General features: G+C 43.1%; 1 protein-coding gene across 5 annotated transcripts in view; it reads left to right on the top strand.

Annotated features, from left to right (window-relative positions):
- ptprz1a (protein tyrosine phosphatase receptor type Z1a) overlaps positions 1–18,674 on the top strand; it is a 57,359-nt gene that overhangs the window by 2,688 nt on the left and 35,997 nt on the right. The gene's annotated exons all lie outside the window — the stretch shown is intronic.

The raw sequence follows: 18,674 nt of genomic DNA, 5'->3' as shown, positions 1-18,674 counted from the left end.
AAGTAAAATATGAACAAGATGATATTAACTACATAGAATTATACATAATAATTACGACAAATGTTAATGATAAATAAAAAAAACCTGACTCTGATAGAAGAATCTATAAAGAATCAGGAAATATCTTCCGTCTGCTTTGAGAGTTCACACTGTAGCTTGAATTATTATTAATACATCAGTGGTAGATGCTGGAGCTACGTACTCATGTTAGACAGAGTCTTGTCTTGAAAGTAATCAAGAAGTCCAGCTCTGTCCTGGGCTGTCCCTTGGACTCAGTGCGAGAGGTGGGTGAGAGAAGGGTCCTGGCAAAACTGACATCCATGCTGGACCACGAGTCTCACCCACTGCAGGACGCCCTGTCTGCTCTAGGGAGCAGCTTCAGTGACAGACTGATTCACCCTCGCTGTGCGAAGGAGAGATTACGCAGATCTTTTCTCCCTGCTGCAGTCAGACTGTACAATGAACACTGCTGATACTCATATTACACCTGGACAATAATCATAAACCAACTTTACAATGTACATTTTCAATACTGCCATCCAGTAATATCCATATACTGTACATACTCATACTGCTACATATACTATACTTACATGTATATATTTTATTTATTACTGAACTGTTTATACTGTCAGGTTTCATAGCCTATTTATCTCGGACTGTGCCAGTTTAGTATTTCGTCTCCTTTGGTCAGACTGTCTTTCTGACACTCTAGTATTTAAGCTGTTGTAAAAATGCAATTTCCCCATTGTGGGACTAATAAAGGTTTTCTTATCTTATCTTATCTTAAATAATTCTTGACACTTCTTCAAAAGCTGACATTTAGCTTTAACTCTTGAAATTGAACCAGCAGTTGGATGATTTGATTTTGTAGTATAAGTGATTTTTCTTTGCTCTGCTCATTGTTTTCCCCTTTAAACGTTCATTCTTTGTCATCTTGTCTCAAACCACAACTGAAGCCACATGATGCTGCGCTGAGGTCAATATTCAAACTCTACATTATTCTACTACTAAGTCAGAGAGATTTTGATCACACAATGCGCTTGTTGTCTGATCAAAAACTTGGCCACCTGCAGGTTTGAGGAGCTTTAAGAAGTCAGTGGAGATGAATCAGGATTTGTCCCATAAGCCTGAACGCTGGAAGAGTTTTCCAGCTCTCATCCTGCAGTTTGCCTTCCCAGCCGTACGGTGCAGTCACAGTGTGCCAGAGAGGACACAGATCTGCTTGGTTGAATCTTTTCAGGGGGTGAGACATGAAACAAAGATTAGGGGGAGAAGCGAGAAGCTGGTCCAAGCCAGTTCTCGCTGAAGAGATGTGAAACCTTTTGTGGCTGGGCCAGTGAGCCCGGGTCTGTGCTGGATGGTTCGGTACCTGCAGAAAGCCCCCGGGCTCCATCAAACCCTCCTCCCTTTTCATTTGGGCCTTTTTTTTGTAAGTGCAGCTTTGATGAGATGTTGTGGCACAAAGCAGGTGCCAGCTCGCTGACGAGGCAGCTCAGGAATGGTCCACGGTGGAAGAAAAGACACATGAGGAGGAGACTCTGCACCATCTGTCCTCCCAAAAGATATTTGTGAATGGGCAGTGCCAGTCGTGCCCTGCGCTCCGTCTGGGCTCTCAGAGTCTCCGGGCCTCTTGTTGTCTAACAGGGAGTGTGCAGACAGATGGCCGTCACAGTCGGGCAGTCTGTCAGTCAAACACATGCAGGGGGCTGTAGCGGATGTGATGGCAATCATCACAGACACTGAGGTTCCCTCCGTCAGTTCATCTGCTGAACTCACGTTGAAAGAGTTTTTGTTTGCTTTAATTCTTCCTCCAGTTTATACAAAAAAAGGTCCTAAATGACATGTCAGTTAAACTGTTTAGGAGCAAAATCACAAATCTTCAGAATCATGGAGTTAAACCAAAGTTAATATGAGGCAGACAAACGTGGCCAAAAGTGTTTCCTTGATGAGCAGAGGAAGAACTGGACTTCTTTCTTGTTACTTAGAACTTTTCACTGCTCATCGAAGTAGATTATGAAGTCTAAGATAGTCCATCCTCCATGATCTCACCTTGAGTAGTGGAATATTTAATTTAACTAACAGGAATGAACTCCAGTAGCTCTGACTGGAACGTGGAGACAGGAGTTAACTTTAATTTGAGAATGAAATTCTGTTAATAACCTACTTTGGATTCAGTTTATGGTCACCTCCCATGACCTCTCTCTCTTTCCTTCTCTAGTCTCTTCCTCCCTTTTTATATTCATGTCTTTATTTCCTCCTGTTCCCACCTTCCTCTCTTTCACTTTTCATTCATTCGCGTTATCCCTCCATCTCCATCCAAATCAGTTTCGGCTGGGCAGACGTCCCTTGCTGCAGATTTCCAGTCATGGCAGCGAGGGTATTTGATGACCAGATTAGTGGGTATTAGGCTCAACAGCATTCACTCAGGCGCACACAGGGGCCACCGGTTTGAATCCACCCAAGTCGCCCCTCATTTTCTCTCCACTGGCCTTCAGCTGAATGGAGGCCACGGTTGCGTGGGGAAACAACCAGCCAGGTCGTCGGCGGAGGTCGGCTGCAGAGGCCCGTCTTTCCCGCGTCGCCTCCTCAAGCCAGGCCCAGTGAATTATGCTGTCAGGGGGGAGATTTGTTTTTTAACAGTAGGAGAGAGGGCAACTACAGAAAGAAGGGAGGTGCAAGAGGGTATACTGGAGAGAGGGAGGGATGAGATGGGGGTGCAGAGCAGCAGAGAAAAGAAGAGCATGAGGGATGGTTTTCGGGGGGGAGCATTTAAGCGTGACGCATGATGGCACTGTGATTTGTCCCTGTGGTGGCGGCGCTGAGGAGGAGAGGACGCTGTCACACTGTGAAGCTGGAGCAGAAGTGTGAGAGTGCAGTGTGTTAGGTGGAGGGGTGGGGGTCGGGGGCTGCACACATTCTTCCTCCGCCACCTCAGGGTTGGAGGCCTCACAGAGCGACGGAGTGCAGGTTAAGCAGCACTCCTGCCTTCATTAGTCTCCGTTAACACCCCCCAGCCTCGTTAGACCCCACTCCCCACCCTCATTCAAGCCCCCCTCCACCTCACAGTGCATCTCCCATCTCTGTTCTCAGGCTTCACCTCATTCACTGTAAAACAAACAGCCATTTGTAACAAGTCGTTGAATACACAACAGTAGATCTGTGTAAATCTTAAACTGACTGGATCAGTTGGTTCGTTCGTCCTGTGTCTCACTGATCGTACGTCTCCAGCTGCAGATGTTACTCCAGGTGAAGATCATTAACATTATTCATTAGGTCGTCTCGGGGCCACACTTCTAGTCAGTCAGTCCTGGTGGAGGATGAAAAATGTGACATTTATGTAAATTGCACTTGAAACAGCTGCTGGAGGGCAGAGAAGCCTGGGCTGTTTGGAAAGATGGATTCAAAGAAATTTAACTTTGTGAGAATAAAATGTCACTAAAGAGTCAAACTGTGGCAAAAACGAAGTGAAAAAGCTGCTTATTTAATGGTTTTCTAGATAAATTGGTCAAGATCTGATCTTTATCAATGGGGAAAACACGAACAGAATATTTCACCAATTAAGTTGTTAAGAAAGAAGGAAGGTGAATTGTTTGTGGCTGCTTTGCTGCCTTTGGACCTGCATAGCTTGTCATTTGGTTATTGAGGAATCCAACTGGATAATGTCAGGGTGGCTTCCACCTTTTGGAGTGGAGCGGTCTGAGCCCAGACCTCAGCCCAGTAGAGATGATGTAGAATTACCTTGAGAGCTGTTTTACAGACATCTTCAGAATATTTCTGAGCTGAAGCAGTTCTTCGAGGAAGAATGATCCAAAGTTCCTCCTGGTTGTTCACAGCAACACGAAGAACTCTGCAAATGTTCAACCAGCTACTAAAACACAGTTTCACTTACTTTTTCACTCTGTATGTTTAGTTAATGTGTTAAAAAAACATTAAAGATCAGGAGTGTTTCTGTTTTATCACCTTAGAAATATTGTGCTACTTTTTCTTTGAGCACATTTGGATGAATGCTGACAGTCTGGTAAAGATCTTAAACTTGTCAAGTTTTGTTTTAGAAAAAATTAAAATGGTGATTAATTAAAGAATTTTAGGTCGTCAGCTGTCGGCATCATTAAAGAAACCTAAAGATCCATATTTTGAATGGCTCCACAATGCAATCACATGGAAATGCTCTGTATGTTGTTGTAGATCAGTTTAAACATTTTCGGAGAGTTTGAGGGTGAAGATTTTTTACAGTGCACTTCCTCGGGCCCAGATCTCTTTTTGTTTCACTCTTCAGTCTTTTTCTGTGCAGCTTCTTTTTCCTTTTTCCTTCCTCAGCTCTTAATCTCTCATTTTGTCTCCTTCTCTGACAGCTTCTCTGTGCTGCTGCTGCTGCACATCTTCTGTCATCCTGTTGTCCCACATTTCTCCCCTTTTTAGAGCCCCATGCCTTCATCCTACTGTCTGTCCGCCCCTTGCTCCCCCCTCCTATTAACGTTTTTTAATCCTTCTCCACCTCATTTGTCTTCTCTCTTGTTTTTTGGTGGGTGAGGGATGATTTTTTTTTTTTTTGCCAACCATCTTGTCTCTGCTGGTGTCTGCCTGGCGCTCTGCCACCACCATCACCCACCTCTCCCTGCACCTCCTCCTCGGTGCCCACTGAACGCCATAATGGATGACGGGGCAGATCCGGGTGGCCCACAGCGCCTCTGAAAGCGGGGGCCACTCACACTGGGGCCCATTGCGAGATGAACAAGTGGAGCCCCCGTAGAGTAGCTGGTGGAGAGCCATTTGATTTGTCCTGCACTTCTCTCCCTGTTTTCTCCACTCCTGTAAGTGTGTGGTCTCTCTTCGATCGTGGATGTTCGATGGCCCTCGTTTCTCCAACATCTGAATGTGAAATCTTAAAAAGTGAAGCTGAAAAAGGCCAGCGATAAAAGGCCTGCGTGGAGGACGCAGGTCGGTCACAGTCCTCTTCACTTAAAGGGCGGATTCGCTCATTTTCTTCCCCATTCAGCGGCTGGTGGAGGGGATCTTAGCAGGTGAATGTGGAGACGCTTTAGGCAGATGTTGGTGTGCACAAAGGATTTGATGGGCCTCAACAAGGCTTTTCAAGTATTTACAGAACATTTTCATTTACATTTCAGGCAGTAGACTGATCCTCTTATCCAGATCAGCCTCAATTGAGTGCAGCAGGAGAATGAGCTTAAATTCCTCGATCATTGACATTACAAGGTAAAAGTAGCAGGGGGTCGAGCTGTACAGCACCGTGTCACGATCCACAGAAAATGGAGCTAAGAATAGAAGCAGATATAGTGAATTCATGAAGCACTAATTGATTTTCTGTCCAGCTGGATGCAGCAGAAACCAGACGTTTCTATAAAGTCTATAGTGATGACGAGTTGTGTGTGTGACCACCTAATGAACTTACTGTAGATTCTTTTAGCTCCATGTTTGCTCTCTACCCGGTCCTGAGGAAAATCTCTGTATCTTTAGCTGCTGCTGTAAATTTACTGTGTTCTCCAGCTGGTGTCTGAGCGGGTAGTGGTCAGTGGGATGAAAACAGATGGCTGCCGCTGGAAACACTGAAAATAAACAGTAAATTTTTATTTAATATAAACATAAAGGTTAAAAATGTTCAATAGAGCTGAATCTTCTCATTGCACAGTAGATTTACTCTATGTTAAAATACAAATAGCTGAGGAAGTGTAAGTGAAGCTTCACGCCCAGTGTTGGCTCCTTCAAATATTCCAAACATGCAGAGTTCAGCCTTTTTGCTGTATGTGAGGAGCATTAGTCCAAGCTAACATCAGCAACCTTTGTTATTTGTGGCCTGAAGCAAAAAATTAAAAGAAAATTACCTCCCAGGAAAAGAGCAAGAAGAACTGTTGCAGTTGACGCTGTAGAAGGCAACCAGCATCGTTAGGAGTCAACTCAGTGTCAACGTGTCTTATGATTTATTAGAAAAGGAATTTAGTTATTTACTAAGCACAAAATGTTATTTTAGTGAAAACACAGTGAAAAGTGATTTTGGAGTTCAGATGTCTGGGTTCATATTGGTTGGTTTGTGTTAGTGATGTGACACTGATGGCCCATAAGGAAAAAGATGTTTAGATGACTGTTGATACTGGATCTTATTGAACAGAACTGTGTGGAGTGATTATTTATGATGCATGTGTGCAGACAGTGTCTGAGGACTTGATTTTGATCTTTGGGTTCCTCGTGTTTCAGGTGTGTTAATTCTGTTAAATACCTGCAGACTGCAAATGTCAACTGTCTCTTTGACCTTTGTGGGGAGTTTACCCCAGAGCCACTTAATGCTGCAGTTGTCCTGCCTGTGATCAGACTGGTTCTGAGTGAGGCCTCAGGTTAAGAGTTAAGAAGTCTCGTTATCTGCAGTGAGAGACGAGAGTGAAAGGTTAATCCTGTTGTTGTGTGAAGTTCTTGACAATTACAGCAGTTACATCCAAGTGGAGGCAGCTAGATTCACAATATTAGCAAATGCAACTGAAGCAAATTCAGTACAAAACCAGACTGATAACTGCCAGATGTGCAACTGTATAAGTGTTGTTCAGATAATTGTGCACTTCACGTCTCTAAAGGATGGACTCTTCACCCCAAAATTCCTTTTTTGTTTGTTCAGTCATGCTGGAAGTGTAGATTCACACACTAGTGCTTCTTTTTATGCTACTGGCTGATTGACAAGTAAAGTATCCCAGGGTGTGTACAGAGGATGTAGGAGCTGGGATGGGAGGCGGCTGCTGCTGCGTCTTCTGCTGGTGAACAGCAGGAAGTCTGCACCAAGGAGGAGATATTTTTACTTCAGTAGTATCACATACATGTATTCCTATAAGCTGTGTTGTCATTTCATTTAATAAAATATTATAACTTGTATATAAATAGCATTTAAAATAAATTCATATTCATTTAAACAAGAAAATATGTTTTACTTACTGTTTATCGCAAATAAATTGAATTAAAGATATAATCTTACATTTTCTAAACTTTACAAATCTAAAATTAGACGTTTGTCTTACATAATGTTCTACTGTCTTATAATGAACTTCTCAGTCGTATGTAAAACACTTTGCAAGATGTATGAAAGGTGAACTAAATAAAAAATCAGCCATTTGTAATTTCTATTTCTATGTTTGATATCTCCACTAACTAGGTGATGAACATGGTGCGACAGTTATCTGTTGAAACATCTGCCGTCATTAATTTACATTATTAACAGAGAAAACGCAGCACAAGTGTGTCAAGGTTGAAGAAGGACAATGTGTAAAATCCATAATTTCCTCTGTGTGCCACCCCCTGCTGCTCATTTCAATTAGGTCATTCCTCAAAATAGTCATGCATCCCCAAGGCAGCGCCACAAAATGTCTGCGTGTTAATGAGCCGGCGATTGTGCTGATGATGTTCGCCTGGTTGCACCGGAGCAGCGTGGTGGATTCATGCAGGTGAAAAAGCAATTAGTGTTTGGCTGCAGACCAACGACTCCTGCAGGGCAGCGTCCTGCTGCGACCTGACATCGAGTGGAGGTGTGCGGCTGGGAGGACAGGTGAAGGGTTGTTTGGACAGAGCCCTCAGTCTTTGCTCTGTAGGGAAGCAGTTGGGGATTTTAACCTGTTCACTACAAATACGTAGATTTATTGAGAACCTGGTTCATTCCAGACGATCACTAGTGTCAGTTAAGCTGCTTGTGACACTGCTTCTGATTGTTGTAATAACTTCTGATGGTGTAATGGACCCTGTGGGTGGTTCTATCAGCTGTTCCTCTTACTTCCACCCTTGTCTGCACTTCCTGTTCTCTTGGTTATTCCAAGGTCAAATCAAGTTCATTTTCACCCCGAGTTTAATTGTTGGTCTTTCAAGACTAAGATTTGACTAAGAGTAAGATCTATTCCCTGCCCCACTCCGCTGGGAAGGAGGTGGCGCTCAGGTGGGACTGGCTGTCCCTCTGGACCATGAACAGACAACACACCTTAATGAATCTGCAGAGTGTTCGTTCTTATAGAGATTTACAGTAACTGGAGAATTGAAACGAAGGCTCTGTCTGTTTGTGGTGAAACGCATTGTGTGGTTCAAACACAATGAGAGGACAGTCAGAGATGTGTGATGCTCAGATTTAAAACTATTTTTGTCCAACTGCAGCAGGTCACAGCCGGACTTCATCATTATTGGCCCTTTCATTTAAAACTAATTGAAATCTTCCCTCTGAAGCCAGTTGGAAACATTTTGAAGGTTTAGTTCAACACAGTCTGTTTGAACTAAACCTCCATCTTTGTTGGGGTCTGGATACTGTAGTTTTTCTGCTTGTCACGAGAACGCTGGGGCTTATCACAGCCGTCATTGGGCGAGAGGCGGGGTACATCCTGCACATGTTGCCAGTCCATTGACACAGATTCACATCATCTCACACCTACGGGCAATTTAGTGTCAACAATTAACCTGACTTGCATGTGCTTGGAGGTGGGAGGAACTGGAGAGAACCCACACGGACACGGGTAGAACATGCACACTGAAAGGCACCCTGCCGACCCGTGGATTCGAACCCAGGAACTTGTAGCTGTGAGGCGACAGTGCTGCCCGTGTTATAATTAGTTCCTTATATATGTGTTGCAGGAGCGCCCTCACGTAAGGAAGAAGGCCTCTTTTGAAACTGCACCTCTTTCGGCACCATGGCGGTGGCTGCTGCGTCCTACAAACAGCAGCTTGTTCAACACTTATTTTTGCACTAAACAGTCAAAAACATTGAAAAAAACAACTGTGCAAACAAACTGCTTCAGTTTGTATTATGGACAAAGTCATCTGGCTGGATGCCGTCAAACAGGGAAAAACATTTTTTGATTGAGTTTATTTGAATCTACTTTCACTAAATGTTCACTAATTCATTCAAGTTATCACTGACAACCAGAAACACGACGCCTAACTTTAAACTCTGGGCCTGGGCTGCCAGTATCTGTGGACCTGTTGGATGTTTACTGCCTATTTTCCCCAGTTGGCAGCTCGGTAACAGTTCATGACTTGAATGCAGCTTTAAAATCCTCAGATTCACTCGGTAAATAATCTTAAAACTAGACGTTCTTACAGGCATCGTTAAGAAAATCAATTCCATCTTAAGCTGGAGCTGAAGAGTAAATGCGACTATAAAAAGTTTCTAATATAAATAAGGAGGCTTTACACACACACTTCCTCTCTCATTGTCTTTCCTGTGGGACACAGCTTTGGCACCCCCCTTCGTCCATTCAGCCCCAGTGTTTAATTAAGTCGTTTTTCTGTTAGGGAAGCTTTTCTCTGGGCCTCTGACAAACTGTTTCGTCACCGTGTGTACGATTAGATTAGAAACACGTCTGCTGGAACCGAAGCAGCTCCGCTTGGAACAGGCGCTTTGTACCATGAGGAAATCTGGGTAAAGGATGAAACTTGCCGCTCCTCCATCGGTGATCGTCTAGTTTAGTAACCTGCAGGAAAATGACAGCAGGATGGCCCGAACATGGAAAATCAGCTTTTGTTCTTTCATGTTCTTACCACTAATGAGCTCAATGAATCTGCAGTCGTGCTAGCTTCCCTTTTAGTTTGTACTTTGGCACAGCGTGCTGAGAAATGAGAACACTCCCAGTTTGTGTCCACCACCTAGAACACCTCAGACTCAGAGACACAATAAAGACAAAGATGAATACTCGATTTTAAAAACCTTTTAGAAGTTTTAATACCAAAATTAAAAACTGGAAATGAGGAAACTTTTAGGTTAATAATACATTAGTAGAGGAAATCAGAACCATTGGTGTCTTTCAGCGGGATGGTAATCAGGTTTGAGTCCCGGACGTTCTGCTCATTAAAAGATAAATCAGTCTTCACTAGTCTGATCTACTGTTTCTACTTCCTGTATGGTCAGAAACTCCAAACTGTGTGGAGAGAAGATGCAGGAGTGGTTAGATGTTAACTTTAAAGTGCAGTTTACTGTAAGTGAGTAAATCCAAGTCGACCACAACCAGTGTTCTGGCAAAAGCAGGAAGTCAGGGAAGTCTGGAAGGAAGATGTTGATGTTAAAGAAATAGAGATTGAGTCCATGTGTGCTGACATTTCCTCTACAGCCGGTCTTTAGCACCAGCTCCTGATTGGCGGTAAAGTTTGGGTAAACACGAGGCTGCTGGATGTCATTTTCCTCCACGCACACCGCTGCACTGTCCTCTGATTGATGCCGGCATGAGTCACATGTTGCATACATTTAACGTTTGCAAATTCTTTTCTTTAATTTGCTGCTGCACCCAGACATAATAAACCACTATTCGTGTTCTTTGCTGCTGTAATTCAAAGCTCAGCTGACGTAGCTTTAAATAAATAAAACCTCTCTGATCGTTGTGTTGGAGACGACTCTTTCTCAGTTCCCCTTAAATCTTCCTCTTCCTGTAAACAGGTCTCTGTGAGTACGGCCTCTTTGTTTAAACATCTCGGTCGATCTCCGAGTGTTTGGAGCTGCTGGTTAAGGAGGTGACGTCCAGGCACACGAACACAGACAGAGGGAGAAAGAGTTTGAAGGTTTGACATTGATGCAGCAGCGGAGGCCGACACGCCGTGAACAGATGGCAGCTCTTGATGGGACGGCCACAGATGTTTCTCTAAAATCAAGACCTGAATGTTTCTCTGAAAAGTTTCCACAATGAAAAGAAACTAAACCCTCCACACTTTTGCATTAACTCGTTTTTAGCTACAGTACTTTATCCGAGGGGGTCTCAGTAACTTTTACTTTGATTTGGACCATGACATTTGGTTTGTGAGTCCTTCAACTTTTCTTGTCCTCCATTTAATTTGGTCACCCTTTTAGTTTAGTGTACCTGTAAAGCAGCAGTCTCACCTGTAGCGTGTGTTTAATTAGCAGCATGCTAATAACAGAATAAATCTGACCACACTGTAAACTAACACGGTGGCTCGCTGAGCCTTTGGCCGATGATAGAAACTGTATACTGGATTCAGATGCATTATTCATGGGCTCTCCCACTGGGACAGATCATTTGTTTGTGACTTTAGATACAGGTCACACTTGAGTGCATATGCACACACAACCCAGTTGGAGAGCTGTTCGGTTGGGGAGCTCCTGAGGTTTCGCTGCCTTCGTTCCTCTTGTGCATGTTTCATGTGGAATCTTCCTCTCAGCAGCTTTGCTTCTTTCATGTGTGAGCCTCCTTTTAGGGCTGACGGACTCCGCCTGTAGATAATCCACAGCTTTTTGTTCTTTGCCATTTATAGTTAAAAGGGAAAGATGAGAGCAGCTGATCGATGAGGAGAACGTCAACCCCGAGGCCTTGGTTCAGCTGATGAGTTTAGTTTGCCACAGCCGGCTCTCTCCTGTGTTAATGCTCCCAGCAGCAGTTTGGAGGGATTTCAAGGTAGAATGGACTTTTCGTTTGTCCAGCGCCTGTAGCGATGTGACAAGGTGCTTTTGATTTCCAGTTGGTGGTCTTCTACTGGGTTTCTTTTATGGAAGATCTGCTTTATATAAATCTAGCAGAGGCACTTTGATGAATCACTCTATCTGCAGTCTGAGCCTCACAAAGCTCAAAGCTGCTGTAGCTCTTTGCTGCACCCAAATCCAAATAGTTTTTAACCTGCCAAAAATACTTTCTAAGACAGGAGATAACAGAACCACTTGTGTAATGCCTCACAAAGTCAGTAACCAGGCTGTGGTTAACCTACAGGCACAGCTCCACCTCCTGCCAAGGTGCATGGAAAACAAACTGACACGGTGATGTTAGAACAAGCCGACCTGGAAATTGGAAGTTTCGATGGTAGTTTGTTAGAGACTGAATCCAAAACTTGCAGATTCGTTGACTTCATGTTCACATTCCCTTGAGGTCTGTCACTGCAGAGGGTTGTGCACTTTCACAATTTGCCAAGCAGACTTTCTGCAGACCCTGACCATCTCCTGCAGGTGCCAGCTCTCTATTGTCATTATCCATAGTAATATGAATGTGTAAATGTAAAAATATACTGTAAAAGAAATAAAAATCATCTGGACCTTACGAAGCGGTCAGAAAGGTGCCAGTCTGTGGTCTGAGGATCCTCAGCTCAGGGTTTATTGTTAATATAATGTTGTTTCAGCAGCTCATTCGAAGATGAAATGTTAATGCACAGTCTGATCAAATGTGTTATGGCATCTATAACTGCAGCAGACTCACGTTTCCAAAATCTGGACCATAAAAATACTTTTATTCTCTGAAATTACACATTCTATGAGATTTACAGAGTCCTTCATGGTTCAGCAGCTCTGTTAAATCTTCTGTCTGTCCAGTCCACACATGGTAACACAGGCTTGTCCATCCTGCCAGAGACATCTCTTGTCTGTTGCTGTCTTAAAGGTTTCTTCCATTATGTCCTGTTAAAAGGTTTTGAAGAGCTTTTTCATATCTCGACATTGGGTGCTGGTAATTTGAGTTGAATGGATAAATTTGCTTTTATGCTGATGCTCAGTGTGTAGAAAGAGATCATTCTGTAGTGATCCATCATTAGAGGCTAAAGTGGATAATAAGATGGTGATGACAAAAACCAGCCTTGATAAAGATCAAATCATGTAGCAGGACTTGTTCAGTAGCGTCAGTGGACATGTTATGACAGCTGAGGTTTTCTACTCTGTGGTTTTTCACTCTGTCTGCTCATGGATCAGGCCTCTCATGTGTGAAACACTCCGGCTGTTGCTCCTAGTCGTTCCACTCACTGGAATAATAAGCTGAGAGAGTGGTTTTCTGCCCTGTGTTTGGTCTGTCAGGTAGAACTAAAAACTCCCTCACTGGATATAAATCTGACTTGACCAGGACTAGTAGAGTATAAACTCCCTCTAATATTACAGAGAAGTTGTTTGGTTCACATGACAAAGTGTAATTTACTGTTTGTTTGACATCTCCACAGCCTGAAAATGAGTGCATGTTAAAGTTCCCTCCACTCAACAATATGTTTAAGCAACTTAAAGAAGTTTGACAAGCAGGTTTAGATCTTTCTAGTTAAGTAGTCAGGTTGGTTTTAAACAGTTGAAGGTAGAAAATGAATAAAAGTTACACATTCAAAGAAAAAAGATGCAATTATAAGAATTTTTAATGAGTTAAATAGTTAATAGTTAAGTTACTGTTTAAAATCAGAGTGATGGGTTGAAAGCAGAAAAAACTGGATCCAAATACACTGAAACAAAACAAAATGTGAACTCAAGGCTTCTGTTCCCAACGTGTAACTAAAGTAAACATAAATACCAAACACGCCATAAATAAACAGACAAATTCACTGTATATGTAAATCTAACAACAGCCTGCTACAGTAGTTACATCATGATTTTACAGCAGTTGTTCCACAGTTTCAATGACATTTTAACCAATTAAGATAAAAGACATGTTAATGAACTTGAACTGGTTTCATCCAGTTACTGTGAAACAAACATTAATAATTGAGGTTAAATTCTAAATTGTTGTTTAATATTATAATTATAGTTAATAATTAGTTATTAGTACATTTTTAGGAGTTTTCCTCTCTGGTCTGTACTGTACATGTACTTTGTGAATTTAGATACACATTCTCCTTTTGTGTTCCTCACGGGGTCTTGTGGGAGGTACTGGAGGTACTGGAGGTACTGGACCCTTTGTTATTTAAAGACATACTGTACGTGGGGGCAGGAGAATCTCTGCTCTGGGACAGTAGAATTACCTCTCAGATGATGTGGTGCTGTTGACTTTATCAAGCCACGACCTTCAGAGTGCTCTGGGCAGTTTAAGATTATTCTTCTTGGCTTGGACATTTTGCTTTGTACCTGATTTGTCAGTTGCTTTGGATAAAAGCGTTTGATAAACGACTAAATGTAAATGTATGAAATGTTGTCTTAGTAGAAATAAAAACAATCACTGGGTAATTATTAATATAATTAGCAGAAGGTTGCACTTATACAAACAGTGAGCAACTTGGGTTCAGTGTTTTCCTCAAGGACACTTGAGCATGTGGCCTGGAGGAGCCGGGAATCAAACCACTGACCCTGTGGACTAAAACATGCCAAACCACAGTGGCACCAGTTTGTTCTTTAAAGAAATAAAAGCTCAGACTGTCGGCAGATTAACCTGCCGTCCCCTTCCAGTCTTAGTGGTGGGTATTACTCCAATCATCCCCTCAGACCCTCATCCCCCTGGAATGAGGGGCAGGGATTCTGGTGGATTCTAGTGTGTGTGTGTGTGTGTGTGTGTGTGGGGGGGGAGTTGTCGCACATTCTGGCGTGGGCACCATTACTCACCCCCACAGCCTGTAGATGTCCCAGCTCTCCCAGTGCTCGGCTAATCCTCTTATTCAGCGTCCGGCTGGAGGCTGCGGGGCTCCCACAGACCGGAGCGCCGAGCCGGCCACTCTCCGCTGAATAAACACACTGACACAGTTGTGGTTGAGCAAGAGTTCTTCATAGAATCTATTCTACTCATTCACTCTTTTCCAGTAGGACAGAAGCATGCACCCCCACCCCCGCACCCCAACCCCCTTTATGTCCTCAAGACTTGAATCATGTCCCCCCTTCTCCTCCACCATCACCCTCCCACCTGCGTTTCCTTCTCCCTGTTCATCTTCAACCAGCTTTTCTCTCTTCAGCTCTTCGTTCGCCTGATTTTACCACTTTAAGAAACGTTTTTCTCCTCGTATTGTTTCGGAGGCAGAATCAAATAATCAGGGTGTTTAAAAAAGTGCAGCCGTAAATTCTTAACTTCAGTTCAAATACCTGTTTTAAATTAGCAGTTTGGTTCCCACCTGGTTTTGATTTTTAAATGTCCAACACTGTGTACTGTCCCTGAATGCCTCACAACAAACACTCCGAGTTGTAACTGATTCTGTAACTAACTTACTGATTCTGAACAGATGATCTACATTCTGTGCACAGTGCAAACACCTCTTTAATAAGAAATATTAGAATATTTTGGAGTCGTAGCTGAAATAAGCAGCAGACTCGACCGTGAGAGACGTGAGACGCCTCCAACAGCAGCAGGAGATTTTTATACAGTGACTCTGTTGAGGCACTTTTAACATTTCCTGTCTACCTGCAGTCTGTGACACACTGAGCAGGTGTGCTCTTTGTAGTCAGCGGCACAAACGGTTTCCAGCCCAACTCAAATGTCAGGTATTGTCCCGACGACCGTGTGGTCTGTAAGTGAAACCTGCTGCGTTTGATGTGTTCTTGTCGGACGAGTCGTGTTTGTCCTGCAGCACAGCGGGGATCAGACGCACACACAGGGAGGAATGATGGAGTGAAACTGAGGCAGCAGATGCTCCCGCGTCACTCACTGTCATCTGTAATGCTTTCTGTTAATGCAGGAACATCATGAGGAGACGTTCACAGCAGGACGCTGCATTTAGCATCCGAACATGTCACATAGAAGCATGTTAATGGTCCTTTAAGTGATTTTAAAATTCTCCAGTGCTGCATTAAGCTTTTTCATTAAGTGTCTGGCACATAGACAGTAGACGGAGCATTTTTAATAATAGAAAAGGTTTATTTGTTTTTTAATTCTTGGTTCATAAATATCAATATTACTTCACTCTAATAAACATAAGAGCTCAATTTCTCTAAGCTACAAACTTGATCACAGCTTATTTAAAGCTCCCACATCAACATCTTCTAAACAGATACTTAAAGCTCTTCTCAGGCTCCTGTTGAAGAAGATTTTGTGTCATTCAGGATTTAATTTGTTGGACGTTTAATTCAGGTTTAGAACATTTAGAGTCACAGTGTTGAGATAAATGTTATGACAGCGTTCAGTTCACTACACCTGACACTGTGTGTGCGTGTGTGTTTGTTCACATATGAACAACCGTGGGATCTTTTACCCAAATTAAAGTACAAAACGTCCTCACATGAGTCCAGTGATCGTCCGTGTTAACAGACTCTCTGTAATAGAGGCTTGCTGATGTACAGCTCAGGGGGACAGACAGGTGTTTCATGTCAGAGCTGCTGTTTACACTGTCTGGTTTCCATTTCCACATTAACAGAGACAGAGCAGCAGCTTCCTGTCTGTCCGGACCCACCTGACTGCTCCGAGGTCACAGAAGATAGATAGAAAACTGCTGCTGGTTTTAACAGATCTCACAGGTTTACGTTGATAACTCAGATGTTCAATTGTCTCTCTGTTCTTCTTCTTAAAACCCTGCAGCAAGTTTTAATTTTCAGTCAGATCCAGACTTTAGTGAGGAATAGTTCATCTAATGCTGCTACACTGCTCCTATAGCAGCCAGATTACTGGAGAACACCTGCTTTACATGTTTTAATTCCTCCTATATGAACATTTCATGCTGACGGTATGAAAAGAAGATGCTGCCCTGCAGATATCAGGAGACTTCTTCCTCTGCAGACAGTCAAACATGTAATCCTGGATTAGACCGCTATCATCCAGAGCTCAGTGCACAGCAGGACACCTCATCTCCTAATTTACTGCACACTAACACTGGACTGACCACAACCAGGTCGGGTCATGAAATTTAAATTGGAAAAGAGGCTCTGAACACTTTGTGAAGTATCTATCTGTGTCTATGACTTAACTACTGGTTCGTGTGGAGTTAAGTTTATGCAGATGCATCATATATCATTGAGTAACAGTGATTTGTTGCAGTTTGAACTGAGGTTTAGTGACTCAGTGACCAGTTCTGGTTAACACCCTGTGTTCCAGTTCATCCTAAAGGTGTTGGCAGAGTTCTGGTATCCAGGTTCTGTGCAGACCTGTCGCTCTTCCACCAAACTGGCTTTGTCATGTTGAAACCTGAACGGGACTCGTGCAAAAGGAGGAAAAGTTGGAATCATGCAGTTTCCCAAAATCCCAGTACACGCTGTAGAATCAAAGGTTTTATACATCATAGAGTGATAAATGTTTGGTGTCATTTCAGTCGGCATCGGAAGGCTCTGAAGACGACATGTTGCTGTGAAGCCTGTTTCTCATCACTGCTGCAGGGACCAGGATGCACAAGCTACTTCTGTCATAACACACTGAGCTTCTGTATGAACTGTTTGTGGTCTTAAATCATCCTCTCTACGCTAAATTCAGCGATCCAGATGAAAGGTGCTAATCTCAAAGCTAATGAAACAGCTGATTGGCTATTTCTGTGTCTTGAGATGAGTTGGGATGGATATCAGCTCTCTTCTAGTCATAAGTGAACCTAGCATGGGTCTGTGAGGCGTTCAGGGACGGTGCAGAGTGTAAGTCATCTGTGTGTTGGAACACTTATTTTGAGAAGCCTCGTACAGCTTGCCCTGCAGTGTCATTGGCTGACTTCTCCAATAATTCTTAATAAAATGACTCTCCATGCTCCTGAGAAATCAAACCTTCCTCCGCTTTTCCTTCTAACCTGTCAAGAGAATAATAGAGACGAGATCGTGAACAGTTTTCTGATGGTTGTCGTCTTTTATGAAGCTTGGAAGCTTCCCATAGAATTGGATGTAGAAGGATGTTTGATAAATTCTTTACACGCGAACGTACCCTGAGGCAGCGTTCGCAGCGTTCGCAGCCACTATGATGTGATGCCCACACAAAGCTGAGGTGTGATTTGTTGAAGGCAGAGCTCCAAGGTTTCCGAGTACAAACCTCATAAATAAAATAGGAGAATGTTTGAAATTCCATCAACATTTTTCTCAGAGTTGTGACTTCTTGTAAACACACGTCTTCACTTCCTCTTTGTGTCATGTGACCTCTGCTCTGTTATGTTAATGAGCTGTTGTTCTCTAACAACTCCACTTCATTAACGTGACAGATGCCTGGACAGCCGCTCGGGTTAATGATGTCGCCTCCTGACAGGATCTCATTATGTACATGACTGAGAACCCAAGTGGTCCGACATAGTCGGCAAGGTCAAGAGGAAGGTAGTGAGGCTGGGGGGGCGATGTCGTTCAGGCAAATCGCTGTAGTGTCAGTGAGTTTGTGCTAATTGTGTCGTAGCAGTTTGATCTTAAAGGTCAGAAAAGTTGAGCCAAGCAGGGGTTCACCTCGTCCGAGGTGCTTCTACACCTGCAGCTAAAAGTTCATCATCAGACTGAACTTTGACTTCGGCCTCATGCTACTAAACAGTTTTCCTAATGACAGTAAGAAGCAGCATTTTGTTCTGATGGACGACTCACTACGTGTGTTAACCAGGAGTTTCAATCCCCACAAAGTTTCTAAACAGTTCACAAACGCTGTGGTCACCTTCAGTGGATTTGACATTTACCTGTTGCTGCACCGTCTTCATTCAGGTTCCAACACAAAACAAAAGGTTTATAGTTGTAGAATCTAGTCACACAAACAGCAGCCAACACGTGCATCAATAGACTCGGATTTAAAAAGCATGGCTTAGCATGGTTAATGTTGCACCGTTTGGAGAACACTTGGAACGGAGCACAGCCTGGAGCTCTAGGAGGTTTTTGAGAGCTAACTGTGATGTTTGGTTCAGGCCGTGTGGATCTTGAGTCTAAAGTTTCTAGTTTTCAAAAGTAGTTTGACACCTTCTGTGTCAGCTGCTTGAATTGGCACCGTGTAGTGTGATGCATTCACTGACAGTGTTTTTGTGTTGGTCGTAAACAGCTGAGCTTTTTATATTCACTATATTCTGTGTGTTGCTTAGTTCACAAATGGTCAAACCAATTGTTCTGCAGGACTGCATCATAAACAAAGAAGAACATTTGAACAAACTGATCAGGCTTCACAGTATTTATGCACATT

Source organism: Anabas testudineus, chromosome 6 (genome assembly GCF_900324465.2).
Source record: "Anabas testudineus chromosome 6, fAnaTes1.2, whole genome shotgun sequence".
Taxonomy (NCBI): Eukaryota; Metazoa; Chordata; class Actinopteri; order Anabantiformes; family Anabantidae; genus Anabas; species Anabas testudineus.
The sequence above is the reverse complement of the archived record's forward strand: the minus strand, read 5'-3'. Positions and strand labels throughout refer to the sequence as shown.